The 12586-nt window shown below is 32.4% G+C and overlaps 6 non-coding genes across 6 annotated transcripts; all 6 read left to right on the plus strand.

Annotated features, from left to right (window-relative positions):
* Window positions 1–80: 80 nt before the first annotated feature.
* TRNAW-CCA (transfer RNA tryptophan (anticodon CCA)) lies at window positions 81–152 on the plus strand. The gene has a single exon. It is a non-coding gene; the product is annotated as a tRNA-Trp (tRNA).
* A 1416-nt stretch (window positions 153–1568) lies between these two features.
* On the plus strand, window positions 1569–1640 carry TRNAW-CCA (transfer RNA tryptophan (anticodon CCA)). The gene has a single exon. It is a non-coding gene; the product is annotated as a tRNA-Trp (tRNA).
* Window positions 1641–3057: 1417 nt separating this feature from the next.
* TRNAC-ACA (transfer RNA cysteine (anticodon ACA)) lies at window positions 3058–3129 on the plus strand. The gene has a single exon. It is a non-coding gene; the product is annotated as a tRNA-Cys (tRNA).
* Window positions 3130–4545: 1416 nt separating this feature from the next.
* TRNAW-CCA (transfer RNA tryptophan (anticodon CCA)) lies at window positions 4546–4617 on the plus strand. The gene has a single exon. It is a non-coding gene; the product is annotated as a tRNA-Trp (tRNA).
* Window positions 4618–7521: 2904 nt separating this feature from the next.
* On the plus strand, window positions 7522–7593 carry TRNAC-ACA (transfer RNA cysteine (anticodon ACA)). Its single transcript has one exon. It is a non-coding gene; the product is annotated as a tRNA-Cys (tRNA).
* A 2897-nt stretch (window positions 7594–10490) lies between these two features.
* On the plus strand, window positions 10491–10562 carry TRNAW-CCA (transfer RNA tryptophan (anticodon CCA)). Its single transcript has one exon. It is a non-coding gene; the product is annotated as a tRNA-Trp (tRNA).
* The last annotated feature ends 2024 nt before the right edge of the window (window positions 10563–12586 follow it).

The following is a 12586-nucleotide window of genomic DNA, read 5'->3' on the forward strand; positions in this document are numbered from 1 at the left end:
TAGCAAATTTCAAGATGGTGTCCATATATTTTATCATGCACTTTTCATGTGAAGTATGGGAGCAAAAACACTTTTCAACTGACCTCGTGGCGCAACGGTAGCGCGTCTGACTCCAGATCAGAAGGTTGCGTGTTCAAATCACATCGGGTTCAATCAGCTCTTTATGTCTTTTCATATCTTGATTGATGTTTCGGTTATTATTGAAAACAGTAACTGCGTAGTCCAACTGAAAGAAGTTAACTCGACTTTGTTGCTACCAGGCTGCAGTGTTTAAGATACTGCATTTTTTAGTTCTACAGATTATAATCGTTTCAAGAGGACTTTGATAAGAATTGTTATTGGGAATTGAGTTCCAAACATTAATAAATGTAATTAATGCCATAAGCAACTATTAATTTATTTTTACCATTGCCATCTTTGAATTTGTAAGAAAAGAGTGTTTATTACCAGATTCTTAATTTTTGACTGGAAATCACTGAATCTGATTGTGAAGATCTTAATTCAACTGTAGTGCTTCTGAATCCATATCAGAAAGTTGTGTATTCAAATCACGTCATGGTCAAGCAGCTCTTTCATATTTTTATAGCTTGATCGATGTTTGGGTTAAGATTGAAAACAGAAACTGGGTAATCCAACTGAAAATAGATTAACACAACTTTGTTGACACAGGTCAGAACAGTTTTTAAAAAAGTGTTTTTTTAATTCTATAGATTAAAATCTTATCAACAATACTTTGATGAGAAATATTATTGGGAATTGAGTTAAAAACATTAATAAATGTAATAAATGCCAGGAACACCTATCGCTTTGTTCATACCATTGTCATCTTTGAATTTGTAAGAAAATCAGGCTTATTACTAGAATCTAAACTTTAAACTGGAAATCCCTGAATCGGAACGTGAAGATCCTAATTCATCCTTGTTATTACTTTTCTAAACTGTGATTTAAAGTAGCAAATTTCAAGATGGTGTCTGTATATTTCCTCATGCACTTTACAAGTGAATTATGGGAGCAAGCAAGTTTTACAGCAGTCCTCATACACTGACGGTGATGCGCCTTACTCCTGGTCAGAATGATGCATGTTTAAATTATGTCATGTTCAAGTATCTCTTTCATCTTTTTAAATGTTGATCGATGTTTGGGTTAAGATTGAAAACAGAAACTGCGTATTCTAACTGACAATAGATTATCATAATCTTGTTGCCACATGTCAGGAAAGTGTTTGAAAAATTGCTTTTTTAATTCTACTGATTAAAATCTTTTCAACAATCCTTTGATGAGATATATCATTGGGAACTGAGTTCAAAACAGGAAATTTGTGGCAAGTCAGATACACCTATTAATTTGTTCATACCATTGTCATCTTTGAATTTATAAGAAAAAAGGGTTTATTACTATATTCTAAATTTTTAATTGGAAATCCCTGAATCTGAAAGTGAAGACCTTAATTCATCCTTGTTTATATCTTTTCCAAACTGTGATTATAAGTAGCAAATTTCAAGATGGTGTCCATATATTTTATCATGCACTTTTCATGTGAAGTATGGGAGCAACAACACTTTTCAACTGACCTCGTGGCGCAACGGTAGTGTGTCTGACTCCAGATCAGAAGGTTGCGTGTTCAAATCACATCGGGGTCAAGCAGCTCTTTCATATTTTTATAGCTTGATCGATGTTTGGGTTAAGATTGAAAACAGAAACTGGGTAATCCAACTGAAAATAGATTAACACAACGTTGTTGACACAGGTCAGAACAGTTTTTAAAAAAGTGTTTTTTTAATTCTATAGATTAAAATCTTATCAACAATACTTTGATGAGAAATATTATTGGGAATTGAGTTAAAAACATTAATAAATGTAATAAATGCCATAAGCACCTATTAATTTATTTTTACCATTGCCATCTTTGAATTTGTAAGAAAAGAGGGTTTATTACCAGATTCTTAATTTTTGACTGGAAATCACTGAATCTGATTGTGAAAATCTTAATTCAACTGTAGTGCTTCTGAATCCATATCAGAAAGTTGTGTATTCAAATCACATCATGGTCAAGCAGCTCTTTCATATTTTTATAGCTTGATCGATGTTTGGGTTAAGATTGAAAACAGAAACTGGGTAATCCAACTGAAAATAGATTAACACAACGTTGTTGACACAGGTCAGAACAGTTTTTAAAAAAGTGTTTTTTTAATTCTATAGATTAAAATCTTATCAACAATACTTTGATGAGAAATATTATTGGGAATTGAGTTAAAAACATTAATAAATGTAATAAATGCCAGGAACACCTATCGCTTTGTTCATACCATTGTCATCTTTGAATTTGTAAGAAAATCAGGCTTATTACTAGAATCTAAACTTTAAACTGGAAATCCCTGAATCGGAACGTGAAGATCCTAATTCATCCTTGTAATTACTTGTCTAAACTGTGATTTAAAGTAGCAAATTTCAAGATGGTGTCTGTATATTTCCTCATGCACTTTACATGTGAATTATGGGAGCAAGCAAGTTTTACAGCTGTCCTCATACACTGACGGTAGTGCGCCTTACTCCTGGTCAGAATGATGCATGTTTAAATTATGTCATGTTCAAGTATCTCTTTCATCTTTTTAAAAGTTGATCGATGTTTGGGTTAAGATTGAAAACAGAAACTGCGTATTCTAACTGACAATAGATTATCGTGATCTTGTTGCCACCTGTCAGGAAAGTGTTTGAAAAATTGCTTTTTTAATTCTACTGAATAAAATCTTTTCAACAATCCTTTGATGAGATATATCATTGGGAACTGAGTTCAAAATAGAAAATTTGTGGCAAGTCAGAAACACCTATTAATTTGTTCATACCATTGTCATCTTTGAATTTGTAAGAAAAAAGGGTTTATTACTATATTCTAAATTTTTAATTGGAAATCCCTGAATCTGAAAGTGAAGACCTTAATTCATCCTTGTTTATATCTTTTCCAAACTGTGATTATAAGTAGCAAATTTCAAGATGGTGTCCATATATTTTATCATGCACTTTTCATGTGAAGTATGGGAGCAACAACACTTTTCAACTGACCTCGTGGCGCAATGGTAGCGCGTCTGACTACAGATCAGAAGATTGTGTGTTCAAATCATGTCGGGGTCAATCAGCTCTTTATGTCTTTTCATATCTTGATTGATGTTTGGGTTATTATTGAAAACAGTAACTGCGTAGTCCAACTGAAAGAAGTTAACTCGACTTTGTTGCTACCAGACTGCAGTGTTTAAGATACTGCATTTTTTAGTTCTACAGATTATAATCGTTTCAAGAGGACTTTGATAAGAATTGTTATTGGGAATTGAGTTCCAAACATTAATAAATGTAATTAATGCCATAAGCAACTATTAATTTATTTTTACCATTGCCAACTTTGAATTTGTAAGAAAAGAGGGTTTATTACCAGATTCTTAATTTTTGACTGGAAATCACTGAATCTGATTGTGAAGATCTTAATTCAACTGTAGTGCTTCTGAATCCATATCAGAAAGTTGTGTATTCAAATCACGTCATGGTCAAGCAGCTCTTTCATATTTTTATAGCTTGATCGATGTTTGGGTTAAGATTGAAAACAGAAACTGGGTAATCCAACTGAAAATAGATTAACACAACGTTGTTGACACAGGTCAGAACAGTTTTTAAAAAAGTGTTTTTTTAATTCTATAGATTAAAATCTTATCAACAATACTTTGATGAGAAATATTATTGGGAATTGAGTTAAAAACATTAATAAATGTAATAAATGCCAGGAACACCTATCGCTTTGTTCATACCATTGTCATCTTTGAATTTGTAAGAAAATCAGGCTTATTACTAGAATCTAAACTTTAAACTGGAAATCCCTGAATCGGAACGTGAAGATCCTAATTCATCCTTGTTATTACTTTTCTAAACTGTGATTTAAAGTAGCAAATTTCAAGATGGTGTCTGTATATTTCCTCATGCACTTTACAAGTGAATTATGGGAGCAAGCAAGTTTTACAGCAGTCCTCATACACTGACGGTAGTACGCCTTACTCCTGGTCAGAATGATGCATGTTTAAATTATGTCATGTTCAAGTATCTCTTTCATCTTTTTAAAAGTTGATCGATGTTTGGGTTAAGATTGAAAACAGAAACTGCGTATTCTAACTGACAATAGATTATCATGATCTTGTTGCCACATGTCAGGAAAGTGTTTGAAAAATTGCTTTTTTAATTCTACTGATTAAAATCTTTTCAACAATCCTTTGATGAGATATATCATTGGGAACTGAGTTCAAAACAGGAAATTTGTGGCAAGTCAGATACACCTATTAATTTGTTCATACCATTGTCATCTTTGAATTTATAAGAAAAAAGGGTTTATTACTATATTCTAAATTTTTAATTGGAAATCCCTGAATCTGAAAGTGAAGACCTTAATTCATCCTTGTTTATATCTTTTCCAAACTGTGATTATAAGTAGCAAATTTCAAGATGGTGTCCATATATTTTATCATGCACTTTTCATGTGAAGTATGGGAGCAACAACACTTTTCAACTGACCTCGTGGCGCAACGGTAGCGTGTCTGACTCCAGATCAGAAGGTTGCGTGTTCAAATCACGTCGGGGTCAATCAGCTCTTTATGTCTTTTCATATCTTGATTGATGTTTGGGTTATTATTGAAAACAGTAACTGCGTAGTCCAACTGACAAAAGATAACTCGACTTTGTTGCTACCAGGCTGCAGTGTTTAAGAAACTGCATTTTTTAGTTCTACAGATTATAATCGTTTCAAGAGGACTTTGATAAGAATTGTTATTGGGAATTGAGTTCCAAACATTAATAAATGTAATTAATGCCATAAGCACCTATTAATTTATTTTTACCATTGCCATCTTTGAATTTGTAAGAAAAGAGGGTTTATTACCAGATTCTTAATTTTTGACTGGAAATCACTGAATCTGATTGTGAAGATCTTAATTCAACTGTAGTGCTTCTGAATCCATATCAGAAAGTTGTGTATTCAAATCACATCATGGTCAAGCAGCTCTTTCATATTTTTATAGCTTGATCGATGTTTGGGTTAAGATTGAAAACAGAAACTGGGTAATCCAACTGAAAATAGATTAACACAATGTTGTTGACACAGGTCAGAACAGTTTTTAAAAAAGTGTTTTTTTAATTCTATAGATTAAAATCTTATCAACAATACTTTGATGAGAAATATTATTGGGAATTGAGTTAAAAACATTAATAAATGTAATAAATGCCAGGAACACCTATCGCTTTGTTCATACCATTGTCATCTTTGAATTTGTAAGAAAATCAGGCTTATTACTAGAATCTAAACTTTAAACTGGAAATCCCTGAATCGGAACGTGAAGATCCTAATTCATCCTTGTTATTACTTTTCTAAACTGTGATTTAAAGTAGCAAATTTCAAGATGGTGTCTGTATATTTCCTCATGCACTTTACAAGTGAATTATGGGAGCAAGCAAGTTTTACAGCAGTCCTCATACACTGACGGTAGTGCGCCTTACTCCTGGTAAGAATGATGCATGTTTAAATTATGTCATGTTCAAGTATCTCTTTTATCTTTTTAAAAGTTGATCGATGTTTGGGTTAAGATTGAAAACAGAAACTGCGTATTCTAACTGACAATAGATTATCATGATCTTGTTGCCACATGTCAGGAAAGTGTTTGAAAAATTGCTTTTTTATTTCTACTGAATAAAATCTTTTCAACAATCCTTTGATGAGATATATCATTGGGAACTGAGTTCAAAACAGGAAATTTGTGGCAAGTCAGAAACACCTATTAATTTGTTCATACCATTGTCATCTTTGAATTTGTAAGAAAAAAGGGTTTATTACTATATTCTAAATTTTTAATTAGAAATCCCTGAATCTGAAAGTGAAGATCTTAATTCATCCTTGTTTATATCTTTAACAAACTGTGATTATAAGTAGCAAATTTCAAGATGGTGTCCATATATTTTATCATGCACTTTTCATGTGAAGTATGGGAGCAACACCACTTTTCAAATGACCTCGTCGTGCAACGGTAGCGCGTCTGATTCCAGATCAGAAGGTTGCGTGTTCAAATCACATCGGGGTCAATCAGCTCTTTATGTTTTTTCATATCTTGATTGATGTTTGGGTTATTATTGAAAACAGTAACTGCGTAGTCCAACTGAAAGAAGTTAACTCGACTTTGTTGCTACCAGGCTGCAGTGTTTAAGATACTGCATTTTTTAGTTCTACAGATTATAATCGTTTCAAGAGGACTTTGATAAGAATTGTTATTGGGAATTGAGTTCCAAACATTAATAAATGTAATTAATGCCATAAGCAACTATTAATTTATTTTTACCATTGCCAACTTTGAATTTGTAAGAAAAGAGGGTTTATTACCAGATTCTTAATTTTTGACTGGAAATCACTGAATCTGATTGTGAAGATCTTAATTCAACTGTAGTGCTTCTGAATCCATATCAGAAAGTTGTGTATTCAAATCACGTCATGGTCAAGCAGCTCTTTCATATTTTTATAGCTTGATCGATGTTTGGGTTAAGATTGAAAACAGAAACTGGGTAATCCAACTGAAAATAGATTAACACAACGTTGTTGACACAGGTCAGAACAGTTTTTAAAAAAGTGTTTTTTTAATTCTATAGATTAAAATCTTATCAACAATACTTTGATGAGAAATATTATTGGGAATTGAGTTAAAAACATTAATAAATGTAATAAATGCCAGGAACACCTATCGCTTTGTTCATACCATTGTCATCTTTGAATTTGTAAGAAAATCAGGCTTATTACTAGAATCTAAACTTTAAACTGGAAATCCCTGAATCGGAACGTGAAGATCCTAATTCATCCTTGTTATTACTTTTCTAAACTGTGATTTAAAGTAGCAAATTTCAAGATGGTGTCTGTATATTTCCTCATGCACTTTACAAGTGAATTATGGGAGCAAGCAAGTTTTACAGCAGTCCTCATACACTGACGGTAGTACGCCTTACTCCTGGTCAGAATGATGCATGTTTAAATTATGTCATGTTCAAGTATCTCTTTCATCTTTTTAAAAGTTGATCGATGTTTGGGTTAAGATTGAAAACAGAAACTGCGTATTCTAACTGACAATAGATTATCATGATCTTGTTGCCACATGTCAGGAAAGTGTTTGAAAAATTGCTTTTTTAATTCTACTGATTAAAATCTTTTCAACAATCCTTTGATGAGATATATCATTGGGAACTGAGTTCAAAACAGGAAATTTGTGGCAAGTCAGATACACCTATTAATTTGTTCATACCATTGTCATCTTTGAATTTATAAGAAAAAAGGGTTTATTACTATATTCTAAATTTTTAATTGGAAATCCCTGAATCTGAAAGTGAAGACCTTAATTCATCCTTGTTTATATCTTTTCCAAACTGTGATTATAAGTAGCAAATTTCAAGATGGTGTCCATATATTTTATCATGCACTTTTCATGTGAAGTATGGGAGCAACAACACTTTTCAACTGACCTCGTGGCGCAATGGTAGCGCGTCTGACTACAGATTAGAAGGTTGTGTGTTCAAATCATGTCGGGGTCAATCAGCTCTTTATGTCTTTTCATATCTTGATTGATGTTTGGGTTATTATTGAAAACAGTAACTGCGTAGTCCAACTTGACAAAAGTTAACTCGACTTTGTTGCTACCAGGCTGCAGTGTTTAAGAAACTGCATTTTTTAGTTCTACAGATTATAATCATTTCAAGAGGACTTTGATAAGAATTGTTATTGGGAATTGAGTTCCAAACATTAATAAATGTAATTAATGCCATAAGCACCTATTAATTTATTTTTACCATTGCCATCTTTGAATTTGTAAGAAAAGAGGGTTTATTACCAGATTCTTAATTTTTGACTGGAAATCACTGAATCTGATTGTGAAGATCTTAAGTCAACTGTAGTGCTTCTGAATCCATATCAGAAAGTTGTGTATTCAAATCACGTCATGGTCAATCAGCTCTTTCATATTTTTATAGCTTGATCGATGTTTGGGTTAAGATTGAAAACAGAAACTGGGTAATCCAACTGAAAATAGATTAACACAACGTTGTTGACACAGGTCAGAACAGTTTTTAAAAAAGTGTTTTTTTAATTCTATAGATTAAAATCTTATCAACAATACTTTGATGAGAAATATTATTGGGAATTGAGTTAAAAACATTAATAAATGTAATAAATGCCAGGAACACCTATTGCTTTGTTCATACCATTGTCATCTTTGAATTTGTAAGAAAATCAGGCTTATTACTAGAATCTAAACTTTAAACTGGAAATCCCTGAATCGGAACGTGAAGATCCTAATTCATCCTTGTTATTACTTTTCTAAACTGTGATTTAAAGTAGCAAATTTCAAGATGGTGTCTGTATATTTCCTCATGCACTTTACAAGTGAATTATGGGAGCAAGCAAGTTTTACAGCTGTCCTCATACACTGACGGTAGTGCGCCTTACTCCTGGTCAGAATGATGCATGTTTAAATTATGTCATGTTCAAGTATCTCTTTCATCTTTTTAAAAGTTGATCGATGTTTGGGTTAAGATTGAAAACAGAAACTGCGTATTCTAACTGACAATAGATTATCATGATCTTGTTGCCACCTGTCAGGAAAGTGTTTGAAAAATTGCTTTTTTAATTCTACTGAATAAAATCTTTTCAACAATCCTTTGATGAGATATATCATTGGGAACTGAGTTCAAAACAGAAAATTTGTGGCAAGTCAGAAACACCTATTAATTTGTTCATACCATTGTCATCTTTGAATTTGTAAGAAAAAAGGGTTTATTACTATATTCTAAATTTTTAATTAGAAATCCCTGAATCTGAAAGTGAAGATCTTAATTCATCCTTGTTTATATCTTTAACAAACTGTGATTATAAGTAGCAAATTTCAAGATGGTGTCCATATATTTTATCATGCACTTTTCATGTGAAGTATGGGAGCAACACCACTTTTCAAATGACCTCGTGGTGCAACGGTAGCGCGTCTGATTCCAGATCAGAAGGTTCAAATCACATCGGGGTCAATCAGCTCTTTATGTTTTTTCATATCTTGATTGATGTTTGGGTTATTATTGAAAACAGTAACTGCGTAGTCCAACTGAAAGAAGTTAACTCGACTTTGTTGCTACCAGGCTGCAGTGTTTAAGATACTGCATTTTTTAGTTCTACAGATTATAATCGTTTCAAGAGGACTTTGATAAGAATTGTTATTGGGAATTGAGTTCCAAACATTAATAAATGTAATTAATGCCATAAGCAACTATTAATTTATTTTTACCATTGCCAACTTTGAATTTGTAAGAAAAGAGGGTTTATTACCAGATTCTTAATTTTTGACTGGAAATCACTGAATCTGATTGTGAAGATCTTAATTCAACTGTAGTGCTTCTGAATCCATATCAGAAAGTTGTGTATTCAAATCACGTCATGGTCAAGCAGCTCTTTCATATTTTTATAGCTTGATCGATGTTTGGGTTAAGATTGAAAACAGAAACTGTGTAATCCAACTGAAAATAGATTAACACAACGTTGTTGACACAGGTCAGAACAGTTTTTAAAAAGTGTTTTTTTAATTCTATAGATTAAAATCTTATCAACAATACTTTGATGAGAAATATTATTGGGAATTGAGTTAAAAACATTAATAAATGTAATAAATGCCAGGAACACCTATCGCTTTGTTCATACCATTGTCATCTTTGAATTTGTAAGAAAATCAGGCTTATTACTAGAATCTAAACTTTAAACTGGAAATCCCTGAATCGGAACGTGAAGATCCTAATTCATCCTTGTTATTACTTTTCTAAACTGTGATTTAAAGTAGCAAATTTCAAGATGGTGTCTGTATATTTCCTCATGCACTTTACAAGTGAATTATGGGAGCAAGCAAGTTTTACAGCAGTCCTCATACACTGACGGTAGTACGCCTTACTCCTGGTCAGAATGATGCATGTTTAAATTATGTCATGTTCAAGTATCTCTTTCATCTTTTTAAAAGTTGATCGATGTTTGGGTTAAGATTGAAAACAGAAACTGCGTATTCTAACTGACAATAGATTATCATGATCTTGTTGCCACATGTCAGGAAAGTGTTTGAAAAATTGCTTTTTTAATTCTACTGATTAAAATCTTTTCAACAATCCTTTGATGAGATATATCATTGGGAACTGAGTTCAAAACAGGAAATTTGTGGCAAGTCAGATACACCTATTAATTTGTTCATACCATTGTCATCTTTGAATTTATAAGAAAAAAGGGTTTATTACTATATTCTAAATTTTTAATTGGAAATCCCTGAATCTGAAAGTGAAGACCTTAATTCATCCTTGTTTATATCTTTTCCAAACTGTGATTATAAGTAGCAAATTTCAAGATGGTGTCCATATATTTTATCATGCACTTTTCATGTGAAGTATGGGAGCAACAACACTTTTCAACTGACCTCGTGGCGCAACGGTAGCGTGTCTGACTCCAGATCAGAAGGTTGCGTGTTCAAATCACGTCGGGGTCAATCAGCTCTTTATGTCTTTTCATATCTTGATTGATGTTTGGGTTATTATTGAAAACAGTAACTGCGTAGTCCAACTGACAAAAGATAACTCGACTTTGTTGCTACCAGGCTGCAGTGTTTAAGAAACTGCATTTTTTAGTTCTACAGATTATAATCGTTTCAAGAGGACTTTGATAAGAATTGTTATTGGGAATTGAGTTCCAAACATTAATAAATGTAATTAATGCCATAAGCACCTATTAATTTATTTTTACCATTGCCATCTTTGAATTTGTAAGAAAAGAGGGTTTATTACCAGATTCTTAATTTTTGACTGGAAATCACTGAATCTGATTGTGAAGATCTTAATTCAACTGTAGTGCTTCTGAATCCATATCAGAAAGTTGTGTATTCAAATCACATCATGGTCAAGCAGCTCTTTCATATTTTTATAGCTTGATCGATGTTTGGGTTAAGATTGAAAACAGAAACTGGGTAATCCAACTGAAAATAGATTAACACAACGTTGTTGACACAGGTCAGAACAGTTTTTAAAAAAGTGTTTTTTTAATTCTATAGATTAAAATCTTATCAACAATACTTTGATGAGAAATATTATTGGGAATTGAGTTAAAAACATTAATAAATGTAATAAATGCCAGGAACACCTATCGCTTTGTTCATACCATTGTCATCTTTGAATTTGTAAGAAAATCAGGCTTATTACTAGAATCTAAACTTTAAACTGGAAATCCCTGAATCGGAACGTGAAGATCCTAATTCATCCTTGTTATTACTTTTCTAAACTGTGATTTAAAGTAGCAAATTTCAAGATGGTGTCTGTATATTTCCTCATGCAATTTACAAGTGAATTATGGGAGCAAGCAAGTTTTACAGCAGTCCTCATACACTGACGGTAGTGCGCCTTACTCCTGGTCAGAATGATGCATGTTTAAATTATGTCATGTTCAAGTATCTCTTTTATCTTTTTAAAAGTTGATCGATGTTTGGGTTAAGATTGAAAACAGAAACTGCGTATTCTAACTGACAATAGATTATCATGATCTTGTTGCCACATGTCAGGAAAGTGTTTGAAAAATTGCTTTTTTATTTCTACTGAATAAAATCTTTTCAACAATCCTTTGATGAGATATATCATTGGGAACTGAGTTCAAAACAGGAAATTTGTGGCAAGTCAGAAACACCTATTAATTTGTTCATACCATTGTCATCTTTGAATTTGTAAGAAAAAAGGGTTTATTACTATATTCTAAATTTTTAATTAGAAATCCCTGAATCTGAAAGTGAAGATCTTAATTCATCCTTGTTTATATCTTTAACAAACTGTGATTATAAGTAGCAAATTTCAAGATGGTGTCCATATATTTTATCATGCACTTTTCATGTGAAGTATGGGAGCAACACCACTTTTCAAATGACCTCGTGGTGCAACGGTAGCGCGTCTGATCCCTGATCAGAAGGTTGCGTGTTCAAATCACATCGGGGTCAATCAGCTCTTTATGTTTTTTCATATCTTGATTGATGTTTGGGTTATTATTGAAAACAGTAACTGCGTAGTCCAACTGAAAGAAGTTAACTCGACTTTGTTGCTACCAGGCTGCAGTGTTTAAGATACTGCATTTTTTAGTTCTACAGATTATAATCGTTTCAAGAGGACTTTGATAAGAATTGTTATTGGGAATTGAGTTCCAAACATTAATAAATGTAATTAATGCCATAAGCAACTATTAATTTATTTTTACCATTGCCAACTTTGAATTTGTAAGAAAAGAGCGTTTATTACCAGATTCTTAATTTTTGACTGGAAATCACTGAATCTGATTGTGAAGATCTTAATTCAACTGTAGTGCTTCTGAATCCATATCAGAAAGTTGTGTATTCAAATCACGTCATGGTCAAGCAGCTCTTTCATATTTTTATAGCTTGATCGATGTTTGGGTTAAGATTGAAAACAGAAACTGGGTAATCCAACTGAAAATAGATTAACACAACGTTGTTGACACAGGTCAGAACAGTTTTTAAAA

The sequence above is a fragment of the Dendrobates tinctorius genome, unplaced genomic scaffold, assembly GCF_039654945.1.
Source record: "Dendrobates tinctorius isolate UK_male_01 unplaced genomic scaffold, ASM3965494v1 ptg000178l, whole genome shotgun sequence".
NCBI lineage: Eukaryota > Metazoa > Chordata > Amphibia > Anura > Dendrobatidae > Dendrobates > Dendrobates tinctorius.